The sequence below is a fragment of the Alexandromys fortis genome, unplaced genomic scaffold (assembly GCF_014885135.2).
Source record: "Alexandromys fortis isolate MF-2015 unplaced genomic scaffold, M_Fortis_MF-2015_v1.1 scaffold_392, whole genome shotgun sequence".
Classification (NCBI taxonomy): Eukaryota; Metazoa; Chordata; class Mammalia; order Rodentia; family Cricetidae; genus Alexandromys; species Alexandromys fortis.
The window spans coordinates 474,011-487,398 of record NW_026068295.1 but is presented as its reverse complement, the minus strand read 5'-3'; positions in this window follow the sequence as shown (position 1 = coordinate 487,398).

Below are 13,388 nucleotides of genomic sequence, written 5' to 3'. Positions count from 1 at the left end.
ACTAGCTTGAACCCACAGAGATCCACCTGCCTCTGTCTCCAGAGTGCTGGGATTAAAGGCCTTGCGGTATCATGGCCTGGCCTGTTGGTTTTAAAGAATTTATGTGGATGAATGTTTTCTCCGCATATGCACTATGTTGGATCCCTTGGAACTCGGGTTATGAATTACTGTGAGCCACGCTGGGTGCTGGGAACTGAACCTGCATCGATTACAACAGCAGTAAGTGCTATTGAGCCATTTCTTCAGTCCCTTACTTATTCTTTGAGGCAGGATCTCTTATGGATCTGGAACTTGACATGTGGGTGTGGCTGCAAGCTCTCAGAATCTGCCTCTCCAGGGCTGGTTTTATAAGCATGGTCTGTCCGGCCTGACTTCTTCTTTAATTGAGGCTCCATGAACCAAATTCAAGTCCTCACAAGAGCACTTTGTGGCTGAGCCATCTCCATAGCTCCCACTATTCATAAATATTAGGTTTAAGAGCTGCCTCAGGACTGGAGGTGTAGCTCTAGGTAGAGGGCTTGCCTGGTGTCTGCTTTGCTTCTCCTTTCTGTGTTATCTTGTGACTGAAAGCAACTTGGGGTAAGTGAAGTTAAAACAACCCAGGACCAGCTGCTGCCTGGGAATGGTACTTACTGTGTACAGTGGACTGGGCCCCTCTAAGTCAATGAGCCACCCCACCTGATAAAAAATATCACAACAAAATCCCCACAGGCCAACCTTTTTTTGTTTTTTGTTTTTTCGAGACAGGGTTTCTCCATAGCTATGGAGCCTGTCCTGGAGCTAGCTCTTATAGACCAGGTTGGCCTCGAACTCACAGGAATCTGATTGCCTTGTTATCTGTGTTTGGCTTTGTAACAGTCTCCATCTTCTGAGAAAGGAAGCTGTGATGATGGTGATGCTGTAAAGGTACATGTGTCTGTAGTTATAAGGCGAAACATTTAAAAAGCAGTTAGGAATCATACTAATTTAGAAAAGTGACAGTATTAAGTTTTTTTTTTTCTGGTATCTGTAACCTCAGAAGTCATAAGAATGTCGACTAGACTTTTGGTACCAGCCATGGCTTCAGTCTTTTTGAGTAGGTCTTATATCCAAGTAGACTGCAGGTTGTTTGCCACCAAAGTGTTTATTCTCTTACTGAACCTTTGTGGATAACTTGCATTAATGTTTTGGTTCAGATGTATCACAGTTGACTAGGACATTTGACTTGCTTCCCTCCCTTACAGCATACATAGCACCTTCTGGTACTAGCTTACAGAGAGCAACCTGGTTCCTTCTAGCCCTGTGTCCAAAGTACCTGATGTCTTCATTAATAGGAACTTCTTTGATTGAGGAAGTTCATTGGCTAATAAATAAACTGCCTTGGCTCATTTTATAGGTTAGATCATAGGTGGGTGGAGTAAACAGAACAGAATGCTGGGAGGAAGAGGAAGTGAGCTCAGATGCCATGCTCCACTCTCCCAAGCAGACGCGATGAAGCTCTGACCCAGGATGGACGTAGGCTAGAATCTTCCCGGTAAGCGCACCTCAGTGATACACACATTAATAGAAATGGGCCAGGCAGTGTTTAAATGAATACAGTTTGTGTGTTGTTATTTCGGGGTATAAGCCAGCCAGGCGGCCAGGAGCTGGGGTGGCAGGAATGCAACCTGCAGCTCCTTCAACACTTCCTTCTATTTTTTTTTTTAAATATTTATTTATTTATTTATTTATTTGTTTATTTATTTATTTATTATGTTTTTTATTATTCTGTTGTGTGCCTGCTTGCAGGCCAGAAGAGGGCATCAGATCTCATTTCAGATGGTTGTGAGCCACCATGTGGTTGCTCGGAATTGAACTCCGGACCTTTGGAAGAGCAGGCAATGCTCTTAACCACTGAGCCATCTCTCCATCTTCCTTCTACTTCTTGAAGGCAACAAAAGGAAAACAAAAGTAGTCTATATTACTTTAAGTGTACTTGGATTCCCCTTACCAATCTCTCAAAAGAGAATTTTTAGGTCTGACAATTGGATTTTTGTTAGATAGTATATGTCTCCCAGGTAAGATTATGATTATCCCAAGTGTTATAATTTTATTTAAACTCTGTAGATATGTACACACATATATCTATCATGTAAGTTTAGATAAATAACAGATGATCCCTTAAGACTTTTTCAATAAGTCTTATTTTTATTTATAGCTCTTCATTCTTTCTCTTTCTGTACTGGCATTCATTATAGCTTTCCATTAAATATTCCACACATATTTTCCCTTTCTCCCTGCATATCACTTTTATTCAGCTACTTCCCTCCAGTGTTTTATAGATCTCTTCTCAAACCCTCCACCTCCTGCCAATGTAGATTTTTAACTTTTTTTTTTTTTGAGGCAGGGTTTTTCTGTAGCTTTGGAGCATGTTCTGGTACAAGATCTTGTAGACCAGGCTGGCCTTGAACTCACATCTACCTATGCCTCCCTAGTGCTGAGATTAAAGACACACCATCATTGCCCCGCAGATTTTTTTTTTTACTTCTGTTTAATTTATTTTCACATTTTGGCAGTTTATTATTGGTTATATATGCATGTATGAAGATTTTGAGCTAGAAACTACAGAAAAAGAGACCATACAGCATTTATTTTTCTGGGCCTGTTATGTCACTGAAAATATTATCTAGTTCTGTTGATAAACCTGCACACTTCACAATTTAATTTTTCTTCATTAATGAAAGGTATTTAATAGTATATACGTACAACATTTTCATTATCCATTCACCAGTTGAAGGGTATGGGGGTAGTTTGTATTTCCTAGCTTTTGGTAATAGAACAGTAACTGACAAAATGAAGCAGATTCTTGTGAAGTACTATTTTGAGTCCTTTGAACACATGTCAAGAAGTGAGACACCTGGGTCTCATTGTGGATATATTTGTAGCTTTCAGAGGATTCTTCAGTGATTTTGAGAATGGCTGTATTAGTTTGCATTACTGTCAACAAATAATGAGATTTCTTTTTTCCTCACATCTCACCAGCATTTGATGCCATTTTATTTGTTGATCTTAATCATTATGACTTTGGTGAGATGAAATATCAGAGATATTTTATTGTCATCTCCCTAATTGTTCAAAATGAAAAACACTTTTGACATGAATATTAGCTGTTTTTTTCTTCTATTGAAAATTATCTATTGAACTGTCTAGCTCTTTTTTCATTAAGTCATTTATTGACTCATTGTTGAGTTCTTTATATGATTTGGATATAAATTTTCTGTCAGGCATATATCTAGAAATCATGTGTCCTTATCTGTTGAAGCCCAGAAGGCAAATTCTCAGGTCTGCACCCAGGGTAGCATAAAGAATGCCTTCTGAGAACAACGACAAACTTAGGAAAATATTTTTTCTCTACCTTTGGGTTAGACTTTTCTATTTGTGGGTAAATAAGGAAACACATGCTTTCTGGTAGTAACTTAAGAAAAGGGGGAAAATCACACGCTTTCCTGATGCTAACTTTCTCTTTTACTTCATCTTGAATAATCTCTCTTTTTTTTGACAAATTTTCTACACAGTTACATCACTTTTCATGCAATTACATATCTCTCTTTACATACATATACCTCTCCTGAACAGTTATACATATTTAAACACAGTTACATCTCTCTCCCCCAGCTACATCTACTTTCTACACAGTCACACATTTCTATATGCAGTTACATATATTTCATGTAGTTACATTTTCCACACATTCTTCATGCAGCTATATGCCTTCATACTTCTTCTTTATGCAGCCACACCCCTCTCCACCCAATTAGTTACATTCTCCACATAGCCATATACTTCTTCCTTCACATACATCCCTCATACACATATCTCTCTTCTATACTGCTACTGTTTTCTATTTATCTACATTACTATCTTTGTGCCAGGACCATACAGTTTTTGTCACTATAGCTCTGTTATATAGCTTGAAATCTGGAATGCAAGTCCTCTCCAGCATTGTTTTTATTTCCCTCACAATTTTTTCTATTTCTGTAAAGAATGTTTTATATATTTTAATGCTAAATTTATTTTGTAAAATTTTCCTTTAGACCATATCAGTTCAACCGATAATGATCATAGACAACATTTCTATTTCTAGTCTTTCTCAAGTTTCTTCAGAGACATACATACACTTTTAGAATTAGAATTTGTGGGAGTGGCTGACCAATGTTAGTTGTAACTTGAGACTCACACCACAAGAGGGAGCCCATGTCCTATACCACCTGGGTGACCCTGACCCATAGACTGTATATCTCTGAGACCTAGTAAGACCTACAGTAGAACCAAACATGACTGGAAAAAAAAAATCACTGAAATGATGTCTAATAATATTATCCTGTATTCATACAGCATAATGAATCCATATGCTCATCATCATCATATTATAGGTCTCATCATTAGAGGGGCTTCCTCCAGTAGCTAGTTGGACTGAATGAAGAGACCGGCAGAAAGACAGGGTCTAAATTGGTAATCTACATTGGATTACTCCCCTTTGAGATCAGGGAACCTCACAGAAAAGTAGCAGGATAGATCATAGGAGTCAGAGGGGATGGAGAACACAAAGAGAATATGGCCCACCAAAGTAACTAAACAGGCCTCACATGGCCTCATAGACTGATAGGGCAAGCACAGTTCCTGTGTGGGTCTACACCAGGTCCTCTCTGTACATGTTATGACTATTAATTTGGTGTTTTCTTTTGTAGAATTCCTAACAGAAGGAGAGGGTATATCTCTGACTGTTTTGCCTGCTCTTGAGACTGTTATCCTCTATTGGGGTGCATTGTCCAGCCTTGACATAAATGCTTTTGATGTGTCATATTGTGCTGTAGGAAATCCTTCACCCAGTAGCCTTTAAGTTACCAGCCCATTTGGGCATGGACTCTTATACTATAAATGCCGATTTAAAGTACACACTCCTCTCTCTTCTTGCTGCTGGATCTTGTTCCTGTTTCCTCATTCATGCAGATGACTGTGATCTGTGAGTCTACCCCTAAATAAATAACCCTTTATTATACTCAATTCTGAATTAGTGTAGGATTTCATTTTAATTCATCTTCATCTGGTGCTCAAGGTAGATCCCAACTTCACATCTACTGGGTAGACAAGTCTAAAAGTCCCAAAAGGTCCATGGCTGAGAAAGTCTCCCACCTCTGCCCACCTGGCTTGATTTCACATACTAAGCAGTTTTTTTTTTCAAAACCATGGCACAGCAGAGCTAAGCACAGTGACTTGGAAATTTCCCAGGCTTGTGAATGTTTCTCCCCACAGTGCCACTTTCCCTGCCATGCATATTGACTTGTGCAGCTTCCAGTTTGTGTTCCCTGCTCTAGAACTCTGGGCTCCTTGCTCCCTGTATGGAATTGATTTCATTGCTTTTAATTTGTGAAGCAAATCATATTTGTCAGTATTTAATCAGGCACCAAGGCAGGAAACCAAAGTGGTACATAGGACTGTTTGTGTCACCATCAGTCACAACACAGCCAATTGTATCTCTTTGCCATGTGGCTGAAACTGTGAAACCTGCTGGACAATAAAGATTATTATACCTTCAACAATTTACTGAAATCTCATAAGTAAGCTAACTATTTGATTAATAAATAAGTTAATAAACTTGAAAGTCGTATAATGGCAGTATTACCATCCAAGAATTTAATAAACTTTTTACTTATACTATGAATTGTATTCTGTAAGGCTTATATGGTTTTTCCAACATAGCCATTTATTGGATATTGGGACTAAGCATTTTCATATTATATCCTTAAGAAATGGTTTGATAACAGAGCCAAGAATGTACTTTAGAAATGATACAGTATTTACAGTTTAATAATGGACAGCTAGAAGACAAGATTAATATCATTGAAAATCAAAAGTTAATTTAATACTGTTGAAAAGGATAGCTTTAATTTGACAGACAAAATTCAATCCATGTCAAAGGGTACTGAGAAATTATCTGAAAGAATTCATGTTGTTGAATTTGATAATCAATATCTATTAAAAAGTTATAAAAGGTTTGTAGATAGAGTATCTCTCCAGGAAGGCAATCTGTACACTATCCAAATAACATCCAAGGATAATATGTTATCTTTAAAAGAAAAACTTCATGCCTTGGAACCACATGTATAGAATGAGGACCAGAGGCTGGGTGCCTCAATGAAATTACTAGAAATATATACAGGCCAGGAGATCCAGGCTTGACAAAAGACAGTAGTACAAAGGTTTGAAAAAAATGAGGAGATTATAGGAGCTGATGAGCAGGAAAAGAAGGCACAAGGACAAGATTCAACATCACCAGTTGTTGTCAGAGATGACTTACCCAGGGTTTTAGCTTCCTACCCTGCAACCAACTCTGAAAAAGCATCAACTTCTAAATGCCCAATAGGATCCAAAGCAGGTAGATGGATACCTATAGGAATGAATTATCTAAAAAAAAAAGTAAGCAAGCAGTATTATCTTATGGCTTGCATTCCATATTTGTTAGAGAGATGGTAACAACATAGGCTCCGGGCATTAAGGCTACCTTACACAAATGGCTTCAGTTAGTTTAAGCAGTCCAGGAATATGGGCCCCAACTGCCTAGAAATGCTATTTGAGAGAAGAGGCAAAAATTTTAGAACAACAGGAAAAAGCAGATGTTGGGGCTTCCCAAAATCAAATTCTTGAGAAGGGCACTTATGCTGATGCACAGGCTAAAGCATTTTATAATGAACAAATCTTGTCTCTATGCCACAAAGCAGCCTTAAATTCTTGGGACAGGATTTAAGAACTAGGAAATCTAATTGAATCATATACCAGGGTTAAACATGGCCAGAGAAAATCCTTTAGTGACATTTTACAAAGATTAACTGAGGCTGTAAAAGTAGGAGTAACAGACCCGAAACTAGACATGTACTTATTGATCTCTGGCTTTTGAAAATGCCAACTTAGAATTCAAAAAGATACTTGTGCCTTTATAGGTTAGATCAGCACCAATGAATGAATGGATCCTCCATACAATGACCACTGAGACATTTAACTATAGTACTGAGTCTTGTGTAGGAGAAGCAATTTCCAAAAGAAAGAGGAAGCATCAAAATGCCAAATGTTTTAATTGTGGTAGAAAAGGACATCTGAGAAGGGATTATAAATAAGGAATCCCTAGAAATAATGTCTCCTCTGGGAATGGCAAAGATAAAAATATCAACCTTATAGATAAAAGCTAAGAGTACATAAAATGGCATTGTAATTCTGGGTTTGATAGATACTGGTGTGGATATGAATATTATTACTCCAGAATTTGGGCACCCAAATTGGTCTTTTCAAGAAGCAGATGTTCAATTCCTATGAATTAGAAACATATCTCAATTGAAACAAAGCCCCAGATAGGTTGAATGCATAGGGCCAGAAGGAAAAGAGGAAGGCTGAGGCCATATGTGGCTAATATTGCAGTGAATTTATGGGGTTATGACCTGCTGCAGCAATGGAATACCCAGATTAACATTACTGAAGTCCCAAATACTTATATTTCTGGGAAGGATATTATAAGATACACGAGCCATTCCGGCTGTACAAGAACACAAAACAATTAGCAAACCTTTAGAGGCACCAACAATCCTATCTTTAAAATGGTTAATGAAGAAACCAATATGGGTCAAACAGTGTCTGTTAACAAATGACAAATTGCAAGCTTTAGAACAGCTTGTACAGAAGCAACTAGATGCTCACCATATTGAAGAATCATCCAGCACTTGGAATTCTCCTGTATTTGTTGTTAAAAAGAAATCTGGTAAATGGAAAATGATGACAGATGTACGAGCTGTTAACAAAGTAATTCAACCTACAGGAATTCTACAATATGGAATTCCTCTGCCTTCTTTATTACCAAAAGGATGGTCTCTTATACTTACTGGTTTAAAAGACTGTTTCTTCACTATACCTTTACAAGGAAAGGATAGAGAAAAGTTTGCCTTCACAGTGCCTACATATAATAATTCTCAGCCTAGTAAGAGATACAAGTGGACCATTTAACACAGGGAATGCTCAATAGTCCTACCCTGTGCAAATACTTTGTAAGCCAGCCATTGAAAATAATATGTAAACAATTTCCTAAATCTATAATTTACATTACATATCTAATTCAAATGTAGGTACTTTAGAGAGAATATTTGAAGAAGTAAAGAAAATTTTGCCAGAATGAAGATTACATATTTCTCCTGAAAAAATACAGACAGGAGACTCTGTCAATTACCTAGGTTATAAAATAAGTTTACAGAAAATTAGAACACAAAAGGCACAAATTAAGATATACAGATTGCGGACCATTAACGAGTTTCAACGATTGTTAGGAGACATTTCCAGTCTATGAACAGGAGTTGGGATAATACCTGACCTAATAGTTCATTTGAACAACACTATAAATGGGGACAGACTCTTAAATAGTTCCAGGGAAATAAGAGCTGCAGCTGAAAAGAAATTGATTGTTGTTGAAGAAAAATTATAGGAGTCATGTGTGCATAGGGTGAATCTAAATCTTAATTGTATTCTAGTCATATTGCCTTCCAGAATTTCCCCTACAGAAATTTTAATGGAAAGGGAAGATATTATCTTAGAATATGTTTGCCACATAAGCCAAGTAAAAAATTAAAAACTTATGTAGAAAAGGTCTCATAAAAGAAAATTTGAGACATCGTCAACTAGTAGGAATAGATCCAGCAGAGATTGTAGTGCCTTTTACTACTGATGAAATTAAAAATTATGTGAAGACAATGAACCTTGGCAAAGAACTTGTTCTAATTTTTAGGAGAGATTAGTGGCATTTATCCCAAAAGTTATAGCGTTAACCTTATGAAGAAAACTACTTGGTTCCTTCCATGCATTGTACGTGACACACCATTTACTGGAGCCCATATGTTCTATACTGATGTAAATAAATGAGGAAAGGCTGGTTACAAATCAGAAGATTCCAGTAAGGTGGAACAAAGCCCTAACAATTTTGTCTGAAAGCAGAATTATATGCAAGTCTCAAAGTACTAAGGAATTTTAAAGAATCTCTCAATATAGTTACTAACTCACAATATGCAGAAAGAGTTGTCTTGCATATTGAAACTGCTGAATTTATACAGGATGATACATAATTAACTTCATTATTCATACAGATTCAAGACACAAACAGGAATAGGCTCTATCTCATGTACATAACACACAACCAATCCCATATGAGTCTTCTCAGTCCTCTAGCACAAGGTAATGCAGAAATTGATCAATTATTGATTGGAAGTGTGCTGAAGTTTTCAGAATTTCATAAGAAACATCATGTCAATAACAAAGGTTTAAAGAAAGAGTTTCCTATTACATGACAAAAAGCTAAGGAGATTATAAAGAGATGTCCTCATTGCTCTTTCTATAACCAAACACCATTACCTACAGGGAGTAACCCAAAGGGTACTCAAAGGAATAAAATCTGACAGATGCATGTTTTCCACTTTGCAGATATTGGAAAATTAAAATATTTATACCACACCATTGACACTTTTTAATCGGCAACTGCTTTGAGCTCAAAAAAGACTGATTTAGTAATCATAAATTTATTAAAAGTTAGGGCCATCATGAGCATACCTTCACAAATAAAGATAGATAATGGTCCAGCATATGTCTCTAAAAATGAAATATTTTTTGCTTATTATAATATAAAGTATATCACAGGTACACCAAACAATACTACAATACTACAGGTTAGGCAGTTGTAGAGAGATCAGATAGAGCTATAAAGGATATGCTAAACACACAGAAGGAGATAGAAAATACCCCCAGAAATAGATTGCATAGTGCTTTATTAACCTTGAATTTTCTTAACACTAATGAGAAATGAACAACAGCAGCAGAAAGACATTGGATAATAGAAAGAACTTCTGAATTAAATCAGCCATTGTATTTCAAGGAAGTGTTGACCTCACAATGGAAACAGGAGATGTGCTACTTGGGGAAGGGACTTCACTCTTGCTTCTACAGGAGAAGAACAGCCAATGATATCATCAAAATTAATAAAGATTCATTTTGAAAAAGAGAAACCTCTTGAGGAGGAGAAATGATGGTTCATCCACATAGGTGACAACCATACAGGTCTTAAGGAAAACTCATAAGGGTTGGGACAAAGTTCTGTTCTTGTCTTTGCAGGAAAATACTCATCTTCAAAATGTCAAGAGACCCTGGACATATAAATACCTAAAGAGGAAACAATAATTAACCAGATAGGATTATCATGAAAAGAGAATTATGACTTTGGAAGACAGGTCATTTGAGGATAAGAATCACCGAATGTGTGTGTGTGTGTGTGTACATACTATAATAATAGTTATGCCTACTATAATAATAGTCATGACAATGGCTCTGTCCTCTAAATCCAAGTATGTTGTTACAAAGTAATTCAGAGTTTCTCTCTCATGTCAAGGGCCATCTGGTATGGGACAGAAAGAGGAAAGAATTTAGGTAATATTTTACTTTTCTTCATATGTCTTTCATGGAATATATGTCTGTATAAATAATGCTTAAATTTCCCAAAATGAGCAATGAATTTTTCTGCAGTAATCTCTGAAGTTTCCAGGAGGAAGATGGGGCCCCACAACAACAATTCTTCCCGGTTTGTATGACGTTATGATGCTGATAGCAATACTATAAGACCTGTTTTGAGTACCAGCTGCTCAAGATGGTTCCAACTTGATTAGCTGAAATGGTGCAACTTTTTACAATGTTCTGGCCAGAGCTCCAAATATGATCTTCAGAAAGACAATACTGAATACTCAGAGTCTATTTGCAATTATACCAGGCAGTAATCTTGGAACTTCACCATCATTTTACTTTCACAGGATACCATAGAAAGTATATCACCCCCATGACAGCTGGAAGTAATTCTAGAAGACAACATCATCTCTCCCAACAAAGTTTGTTCTCAGGATTAGGGTCATCATTTAGGAGTTGATTATAACTGGTATAAGGTTTAGGTTGGGGTGAAAATTATGTAGGCTCAGGAATCTCTTTTGAAACAAAGAGGGAAATTGGATGGAATAATAGATTAGTATGAGCTTACTCACACTAATAATACTAGTGTGTAATAAAATGAATACTTGTGAGCTATTATTTATAGGCAATTTATGGATTCTTGCATATTGATACAAATTTAAATTATATTGAATGTGTCCCTATTTCTGTCTACAGTATTGATACACCTAGGCAAATTTATTTTGTCATATTGTATGCATGCATGCTTCTACTGCTGCTTAAGACATTTTGTATATTGATACAATTTTAGAATGTATTTATTATACTGCACTGTACATTTTAACCTCTGATCAAGATACTTATACATTATTTACATTTTGAGGTCATTGTCCTCATTTGCTGCATAGTTGCTTAAAGATTGTTTATCCTTTACTTTAGAGCCAATATTTACTTATGAGTGAGTGTTCACCATGTTTGTCTTTCTGAGTCTGGATTAACTCAGTCAGAATGAATTTTTCTAGTTCATCCATTTGCCTTCAAATTTTATGATGTTATTGGTTTTTTTTACAGCTGAATAATACTACATTGTGTAAATATAGCATGTTTTCTTATTAACATCCGTCTTAAATATTGTATACTGTTTCATCCTGTTTAGCTGTCATCCCTTGTAGGTCTGCTCTTTTCTGAAGAGAATATGGAAGAGAATGGATCTGTGGGACAGGAGAGGTGGGGGCAAGGAGGGAGGAGTAAAAAAGGGGGAAACTGTGGTTGGGATGTATTGTATGAGAAAAGAATCTATTTTTGGTTGCTAATATAAGATTTTTTCAATGTGTTTAGTTCTATGAACTCTTCTGTTAAAACTGAATTCATTGTGTTCCATTACTTTAGGTATGCTGTGTGTTCACACTAATTTAGTTTTATAAAGTTTTAATTTCTGTCTTGTTCTATTCATTCAATGTGAGTGTCTCAGTTTCCATGAGGTTTTAATCTTTCTCTTGTTTTTGATTGCTGTTGATACTCAGTTTTAAGCAGAGGTGGTCAAATATGATGCAGAGTTATTTTAATTTTCTTATATCTATTGAGGCTTATTGTGTGTTCACGTATGAGGCCAACTTTAAAGAAAGTGCCCAGAGGTGCTGAGAAGGTATATCCTTATATATTTGAGTGAAATGTTCTGGAAATATATGTTACCATTTTGTTTTTGACAGCATTTAGCTCCAAAATTTCTCTTTCTAATTTTTCTCTTAATGACTTGTCTAATGGCAAAGTGGGTATTGCAGTCTCCCACTATCACTATGTGTCAATATATGATTTTAGCCTTAGCCGTGTTTCTATTATAAACTCAGGTGCATAGATATTAGAATTGCAACATCTTCCTGGAGAGTTTTTCCTTTGAAAAATATATGGTGTCCTTGCATATCTTTTGTCATTGGTTGTGGTTTGAAGTCTATTTTATCATATATTAAACTGGCTACACCTGCTGCTTCTTGGAGCCTTTTGCTTAGAATATCTTTTTCTCATTTTTACCTATGAGGTGATGTGTTTTTATGCTAATGTGTGTTTCTTGGATGCATCAAAAAGGGGGAGACTTGTTCTTTGTCCCAATCTGTTATTTGGGGTCTTTTTATTAGAGAATTAACAACACTGATGCTGTGAGCTATCAATGAGCAGTGTTTGCTGATTTCCATTGTTAGGTTGTTGCAGTGTGGATTTATTTTCCTGTTCTGAGACCATTTCTTTCTTGTGTGTTCTTGGGTTTGGTTAACCTTTCCTGGTTGTAGTTTTTCTTTTGGTACCTTCTGTACAGCTGCATTTGTATGGAGATAGTACTTAAATTTGATCTTATAATGGAATGTTTACTTGCTTTATCTGAGTTGGCACTCTATTTGTGTTCTCTGTGTTTATAGATCTGTTCAAGTCTGTCATTTATTTTCTGGGTAACAGCTACTTTAATTGATGAGCTAGAGTCTTGAAATATTTTAATTTGCATTTCTCTAATGAATAATTATATTGAATACTTTAATTCTATTATTCTTAGATTTGTCCTTTTCATAGTATCCCAGATTTCCTGAATATTTTATACAGGACATTTTTAAACTAAACATTTTCTTTGTGACTTTCTTTCTTTGTTTGTGACTTACGCCTTCAGACAAAGGTATTCATTTTTTTCCTATGGTGTCTTAAATGCCTGCGATTCTCTCTTCCATCTCTTCTTACTTCATTATTAGTTATTTTTTTTAATTTATTTTACATCACAAACACAACCTCCCATTTCCCCTGCTTCCATTCCCTCTTTCCCATTCCCTTTGCCCTTTTCCCCAATCCATTACTCCTCCACCTCTGTTGAGAAATTGGCAGGGTTCCCAGTAGTGTCAAAATCATGCATTCTCCTTTGGGCCCTCTTTGTTAGCTTG